Source organism: Sorex araneus, chromosome 5 (assembly GCF_027595985.1).
Source record: "Sorex araneus isolate mSorAra2 chromosome 5, mSorAra2.pri, whole genome shotgun sequence".
NCBI classification, from domain to species: Eukaryota; Metazoa; Chordata; class Mammalia; order Eulipotyphla; family Soricidae; genus Sorex; species Sorex araneus.
The window spans coordinates 206,410,773-206,419,314 of NC_073306.1; the positions used below are offsets into that span (position 1 = coordinate 206,410,773).

General features: G+C 41.8%; 1 non-coding gene across 1 annotated transcript; it reads left to right on the forward strand.

The window, feature by feature from the left end:
* The first annotated feature begins 8,093 nt into the window (after positions 1-8,093).
* On the forward strand, positions 8,094-8,197 carry LOC129405269 (U6 spliceosomal RNA). The gene has a single exon (XR_008630450.1). It is a non-coding gene; the product is annotated as a U6 spliceosomal RNA (small nuclear RNA).
* Positions 8,198-8,542: the final 345 nt, after the last annotated feature.

The window sequence follows — 8,542 nt, forward strand, 5'->3', positions numbered from 1 at the left end:
TCACTTCTGGTGGTGCTGGGTGGAATATATGGTGTAGGATAACATAGCCTCAGGTAGTTTAGGTTTATTGGGTTACTCCCGTTACAGTGCTCCCATTCCTCTTCACTTATTTGTAGCTTATTTCTTAGTGTTCTGTTGACTTGTAAATATTGTTTTTCTCTTCTCCTTGAGTCCTTTGCATAGTTTATTCAGAGCCATGTTCTTTTTGTATTACCAAATGCTATGCTTTTGTAACCTGGGAGTCATTTGACTCTACATAATATTTTCCTCCTGGGCATCTGTTCTCTTGACCTAAGCCTCAGCTGCCCTTACTTCCTAGCACCCCCAAAAGCAGGGTCCTGACAAGGGACGGGACGGACCCAGGGCAAGTGATGAGTTGTGTGCTACCCTGGCATCGAGATGGGTCTGGCCAAAGTGACTAATGCTTAACTATAAGTTAAGAGCTTGATCATGGACAAATGTTGTCATGATCCAAACAATGATAACTAGATTTGGACCCTGCTAGGGTGAGGAATGATTAATCTGGCCTGAGTGCTGTAGTCTGAGTCTGTGGCAAGATGTTGCCAGGAGAGTTGCCTTGCAAGCCTCAATGTATCTCTTGCTATGTCCATACAAAAATAACTAGTATTAAGGTGTTAATGAGTGTTTGGAATAAGGAGAGGAGAAAAAAAACCTTAAGAGGTATTTTGCCTACTGGCAGTCAGGAAGGACTTTGGAATGCCCCTAGGTTGTGTTCCCTTTGAACCTGACAGCCCTCAGGAAGGGCTTTCTTATGTTGATTTTGCTACCTGGCAGTGTGTAACCTAGGGGCAAGGGCGAGAGAGGAAAAAGGGAGGAGAGAGATGGGAAGAGAGGAGAGATGGGAAGAGAGGCTGCAGTAGATCCAGAGAGAGGACGGAGCTGGGAGTGCAGGAGATGAGAAATATGGAAGATTGAATAAACGGTAACTAACCAGCAACCAGTTTGTTCCTCATCCTTCTGTCACCTGCCCTTGACCAACGCCGTCCCGATCCAGCCCATACACAGCAGTTCCAGAGCACCGAACGCGGGTGGTGAGACAGAGCCACCCGGAGAGCCCGAGAATGCACATGCCCCTCAGTGTGCCTTAGTTTTTTACAATATGGGATGCCGGGGATGAACCCAGGTCAGCCACATGTAAAGCAAATGCCCTTACACATATACTATTGCTCTAGCTCCCAGACATTCATTCATTTTAGAAATAAAATTTTAGTAGCTTCAGCAAAAATTCATAAATTAATCTGCAAATTTACCTGAAATGATTTATTTCTGATACAAGTTCTCCCACCCACTGTACTCCACTGTCTACAGCAGGTCACGCTATAGTCCTTAAGAGTCACTTTTCCATTGGATAGTTTCTTCTCAGTCATCTTACTGGTCTTCTCATTCATTTGTTATTGACAAAACTACTTTAAACTTCTATGATTAACTTCCAGTTGTATGCTGACAGGTACAAATATAAATAACCTCTGGCACTTGGGCTAAAGAGACTTACAATTAAGCAGATGGAAAACTAACATATTTAAGGCAATTAAAACATAATTCAAGATGTTCTCAAATAGGAAAAGATCAACATGAGATGCAATTACTATAGAAGTCTTTGTGAATTTGAGCATAATGATAAGGATGTAAAAGGGAGGATCGAGAGGAAGGAAAGAATTCTGACAAAAGAGAAATATAACCAAGGTGAAAAGGCAGAGAGACTGGTTTGGATGGAGTAGGCTGGGGATAAGGGATGGTAAGTAGAGATACAGTTCAGGAGATAATGTACTTGCCTTGACTGTGTCCATTTAGATACCTGGGACCAGATTTTGACCCTTCAGCACTGCCATGGGTCACTCCTGAGCATATAACCACAAAAGAGCACTTGAGCACTGAAGAATGTCGTCCTTAAACACCAAAAAATAGGGAGAAAAAAGAAAGAAACAACTTATATAGGGGGAAATGGCTATAGATGCGATTATGGCATAGTTGGACGTTTGTGGGATGTGGATAAAGAAAGTAAACGAAGTCCATTGGGTGATATACAGAAAAAGAATGTGACTACCGGACTGATGAGTTGAACTTGTTGGGTATGAGAAGACACAGTCTCAATAAGGACAAAGAGACAAATTTGAGTCTCGTGTTTCAGAAATATTAATCTTACATCTCACATGGAACTGTCTGAACTAGTCTGCATAATAAGCTCGCCTATGTCGTTTGTTTCGGGGCTTATCAGTAAGGCAGCCTGTTGCCTGGTGTGATAAGAGTGTGGATTGTGGGCTCAGTCATTTCTGGATTTTAAGCCCACCTCTATATTGCTCATAGACGGTAATATATATTATATATTATTATATATTATATATATGTATATATATATATATATTCTGCTCTCCGCATGGCAGAGCCTGGCAAGCTACCCATGGTGTATTCAATATACCAAAAACAGTAACAACAATGGACCTCATTCCCCTGACACTGAAAGAGGCCCCAGTATGGCAGCGTTAAGAAGGATGAGCAAGGAGAGGCTGATAAGATCTCAGGGATGAACTAGTGGCTCACTGCCGGCAGTTTCTATCTTCGTCATCTATGCACCAACATCCAACTACAATGAAGAAGAAATTGAGAAATTCTACATGTAGCTGTAGAAGTTCTATAAAGAAGACCACACCTTCTACAAGATCATTTTCAGTGATTTCAATGCCAAGATAGGACTGAGTAGGTCACCCGAAGAACTCCACATTGGGACCCATGTCCTAGAATGGAACGGACAGGTGATAGACTGTCTGAGTTCATCATGTCAACCAAAACCATCCATGGTAACTCACAGTTCCAGAAGGTCAAATCTAAACATTAGACATGGGAGTCTCCCAGTGGACAGTTCCACAATGAAATTGACCACATCATATTCAACCAATGGTTTTGCCTGACCGATGTCGCTATTGTCCCAAAATTCCAAACAGGATCGGACCACTGTAGGATAACATTAGATTTGTCCTTTCAGCCTTGCCTCAGGGAACTTAATTTACCTTAAAGCAATGTTCTTTCTGTATGGACACAGGAAGACAGTTAATATTATGCTTTGTAACTTTGATGCTGATTGACTCCAATAATATTTACTCTTGGGCATCTGTTTCTCAACTCAATTGCCCTTAGTTCCTAACACCCCAAAAGCAGGGTTTTGACGAGGGACAGAATGGACCCAGGGCAAGTTGTATGCTACCCTGGGATCAAAATGGGCCAGGCCAAAGCATCACAATGCTCAACTCTAATTTGAGAGCATGGTCATAGACAAATGCTGTCATTATCCAAAAGTAGTGATGAGACTAGGACCCTGCTGGGGTTAGGAAGACTGACCCGACCTGAGGACTGTGGTCTAGAATATATAGTGAATGTCCTCAGGAAGAACCAAACTTTAAGTTTTGTGCTCTTAAAGTGCTCATACAGAATGAAATTTCTAGAAATATTAGAAGTAAATTTACTATAACTATTTAAGTGGATTACTAGCTGAGGAAAGAAGAAAGTGACACACCTTGGATAGGATCCCACCCTTAAGTGGATCTCCTAATAATCCGGAGTAATCTCCTTAGATGAAGTTTTGTTAATCTCCTGGAGAAATGGTCTTACCTCTCTTTGTTGATTTGTTAACGTTCAACCCACCTTTGTGTCACCATCCTATGCCATTGCTATATAAGCTAAGACTATAAGGAGAGAAGAGATAGAGGCAAGAGAGAAGACACGAGAGAAGATACAGAAGTGGGAGAGAAGACACAGAAGCAGGGAGAGAAGATACAGAAGCAAGGAGAAGACACAAAAGCAAGAGGGCTCCGGAGAGAGAGGTCGGAAGAAGAGGGATCTGAAGACATCGGAGGAGAGACGACAGAGACAGAGAGAGGTCTGAAGAGACCAGAGGAGAGACTACAGAGACAGAGATAGAGAAACAGACAGAGGAGAGCACAGTGGCACACACAGAAGTGGACCACAAAGGAGGAGCTATCCCAATCCGGTCCATAAACAGCGGCTCAAGAGCACCAAATTTGATCGGTGAGAGAGAGAGAGCGCACCACCTCGAGAGCTCATGAACAACACACACACATCAGCCCCTCTGCTTGCACATTTGTATTTTTTACAGACCACCATCTTCTTCGTGCAAAATTCTACTTTACAGAGTGGGGAGAAAGAACCGCAAAGTTTAAGTTTAAGAAGAGAACTCCCAGAATGACCACCAACTGGGAGCTCTTTGGCATTATTGCAGCAACATGGGAAGATGCCATTGTTGACATCGACGAGGATACATTTGACTGGTTCAGCACCTCCCTGATTGTGCAAGGAATGCAGAAAGAGAGAAAGCCACAAAATCTCACCTGTCTTCAGAAACTCTCAAGCTCATTCGCCAACGTGGTTTGGCACAAACCTCAGGCAATCACAAGCTAACCTCTGAGCTCGCAAAGCTGTGCAGAGAAGTGATAAAGGAAGACCTCAAAGAGAGAACAGCAGCAGTGTTGGCTGATGCGGCAGAAGCCAGGAAAAGTATTCGCAATGCCCGCCTGTCCTTCGACAACTATGAGACCAAGATGACTGCCCTCCAATGTCCTGATGGATCTATCACATCTTCCAGAAGGGCAATGGAGAGGATTATTTATGATTTCTACTTGGATCTCTTCGACAGCCATGGTCACCTGCCCACATACCAAATTCCACAGGATGGAAATGTCGTTCCCAAAGTTCTCCCTTCTGAAATCCGACATGCCATTTCGCTGGTAAAGACTTGAACAGCACCTGTTCCAAACAAGGTCAGACCTGAACACCTGAAGAATCTGCTGCCAGTACTCGTCAATACACTGGCTCAGCTCTTCACATGCTACCTGTCAGATTGCAAGGTTCCGTCCCAATGGAAAACCAGCAGGACCGTTCTGTTGTAAAAGAAGGGAGACATCCACGACATCGACAACTATTGCCCAGTCTGCCTTTTGTCTGTCATCTACAAGTTGTCCACTCGAGTCATCCTGAATAGAATAGGCAGAACACTAGGTGAAGGACAACCATGCGGGCAAGCCGGGTTCCGAAATGGATTCAGCATGATCGACCATATCCACACAGTGACCAAGTTCACTGAAGTTTTTCGAGAGTTCAAGATTCCGCTCTGTCTAACGTTCATCAATTTAAAGAAGGCCTTTGATTCTATTGAGACTGAAGTGGTCATCGAAGCCCTAGCCAAACAGGGCATTCAAACTCAGTACATCAAGATCCTCTGCGAGCTGTATTATGGATTCACCACCAGGATCTCACCATTCCACAAAAAAGTGATCATCGACGTAAAGAGAGGGGTTTGGCAGGGCAACACCATTTCACTGAAACTCTTCAGTGCCACCCTCGAGAACATCATGCGATGACTGGAATGGGAAGGAATGGGAGTAAAGATAGACGGTCAGCAACTACAACACCTCTGCTTTGCTGATGACATCATTCTCATAACACCAAACATTAGCAAGCGGCACAAATGCTGGCCAACTTCGACCGCGAGTGTGGAAAGGTCAGACTGCAGCTGAACCTCACCAAAACAATGTTCATGAAAAATGAACTAGTGCCTGATATTCCATTTGCTCTCAACGGAATGAACATCTCCGAAGGCAGCAGCTATATGTACCTAGGTTGAGAACTCAACATGAGGAATGACTTGGTGCCAGAACTGTGCAAGAGGAAGAGAGCATCGTGGAACGCTTTCAAGAGCATCGAAGAAGTGGTTAAGAGGACAAAGAACCTCTGGCTCTGGGCACATCTTTTCGACTCCACCATTCTTCCTGCACTAACATACGCCTCAGAGACCTGGGCCCTACAAAAACAGGACAAGAACGTTCATCAATTTAAAGAAGATCCCAAAGAGGAATCGAAAGAGCTCTGCTTGGAATATCACGTTTCACTCAAGTGAAAGAAGGAATCCAGAGTTCCGACCTCCATCAACGATCAAGAATCAGGGACACTGTCTCATTTGCCAAGGCATCGAAAATCAGATGGGCTGGACACATAATGCGATTTAGAGATTACCACTGGATTAGAGCTATTACAGTCTGGATTCCACGGGACATCAAAAGACCACATGGCCACCCACCTACGAGATGCTCAGACTTCATCAAAACCCTGAATGAACAGTTTGAGGCCCTTCGTGTTCCTGGAGCGAGCAGATACCATTGGGCTACACTAGCACACGATAATGTTGACATTACTGGCACCCACTCAAGCAAATAGAAGATCAACTGGATGACAAGTGATACAAGTGATATATATGTACATTTTATATATATACATACACACATATACACACAAGATATATATATATATCAAGATATATATCAAGAAATATATATTTCTGCCTGGCAAGCTACCCGTGACATATTCAATATGCCAAAAACAGTAACCATAGGTCTCATTCCCCCTGACCCTGAAAATGCCTCAGATCATGGGGTAAGATGAGAGATGAGTAAGGAGAGGCTGCTAAAATCTCAGGGCTGGGAGGAATAGAGACGTTACTGGTGTCTGCTCAAGTAAATCAACGAACAACGGGATGACAGTGACAGTGATACATCTCACATGGAAAGGTTAGAGAGAAAAAGAGAAAGAACTCAAAGATCAGGACTTAAATTAGAATACTGTTGTAGCAATTCATGTGTTCAGGCCCTTGGAAGGTAGGGATAAAATAGGACTGAAGAAGAAAGTGAATTATTCTATCTGAAGCACAAATAAGACTTAGCATAAGAAAAGGAAAAAGTCAGATACAACCCAATGTTTCTGGTCTAGGGACATGGGTTACTGTAAACTGGAGAAAGGAAAATGAATCTTTACAAATTAGGAAGTGAAATTTTTCGTGGCCTTCCTGTCTTCCATAATTTCATTCTAATATATGTGTCCTTTAATATTTTCCACCCCCACCAATATTCTAGATTTAAGATAAAATATGCGATGTATATTTGAAGACAAAGGATAAGATGCGTGATGGATATAAGTAATGGATAATATAATGTGAAAATTCGGGGCTGGAGTGATAGCACAGCGGGTAGGGCGTTTGCCTTGCACGCGGTCGACCCAGGTTCGAATCCCAGCATCCCATATGGTCCCCTGAGCATCGCCAGGGGTGATTCCTGAGTGCATGAGCCAGGAGTGACCCCTGTGCATCGCCAGGTGTGACCCAAAAGCAAATATATATATATAAATATATATATATATTTATATATATATACATATATATATGTATATATATGTATATATATATATAAAATCTGAAAATCTTCACATTGATTGATATTAGAGTGCATAGACAGAAATATCTGTTGAGTTCCTACTACTCTTCTGGTGAATTAGGTTCATCTAACTCAATTTCTGCATCAGCACAAAGAAGTACATAACATCACTCCCTTTTTTTTCTTGATGAAAAGCACTGTCTACATGGTTCTCACTAGGCAGACTATCTAGGATACCAACTGCACGGTAAACTAGAAAAATAAGCTTCCTCTGGAAAATATTGCTTCTTCTCCGGACACAACATACAGATACTGAGGAAGGAATGACAGGGATCCCTCATTAAGCAGGTTTTTAAGGCGCCAAGTGTTCTTTCCGGACCAACACCAAGTAAATATTTTATGAATCTTAATATGCATTTTTCCATATTTAGCATATTAAATTTGGAGTGTGTTTAACAATGAAAAAGGTGCCCCACTCTGTCTGGCAGGATTCCTCTCACCTCTCCAAGTGTTCATGGTGTTTGTGTCTAGAAAGAAAGCAATGTTTTTTGTCATGGGAAGTGTCACCAGATGTTTTGTCACCAGCCAGCTTGCAGTCCACATCCAAATCAATAGTTTTCTTAATGACTGCCAACAGACACACACACACATACATACACACATACACACACACCCCCCAAAAACACCCACAAAAGTACTCACAGTTAATTATAAACCGTCTTTAATGTATCAAATATAAGCAAGAAAGTGTTTCCGTAATAAATAGGAGTGTACTTCAGTGATAAAATACCTGTCTTACATATGCAAGGTTCTGACTTTGATCTACAATACTAAAAACTTAATTAAAAATAACTAGAAATTGTGCTCGTTTCAGCAGCACATATACTAAAATTGGAACTATAAAGACATTAGTATGACCCTTGCACAAGGATGACACACAAATTCATGAAGCATTCCATATTTTTTGACTAGACCTTTTGTAACATGTTCAATTAAAAAGATGAACTCTTTTAAAAAACAAAAACAAAAAAGTAGAAATTATCTACAAATATTAAACATTATTTTCAGGAAATATGTATTATATCATCAGGTGTTTTGCTAGTTATGGAAACTGAAAGCCATCTTTTTACCGTGGTTTGGTAATAAGGTATATTTTCATACCTTACTCCATACGTAAATCAGAACAACTGTTATCAAAACTGCATCCCAGAAGTCTCATTCCAAACCAAGCAAAAGACAAAGATTAGCAATTCTCCACTCTGGGAATTACAGAATACAGTGAGTCAAAATAAAGTAGCAGCTTGACGTGT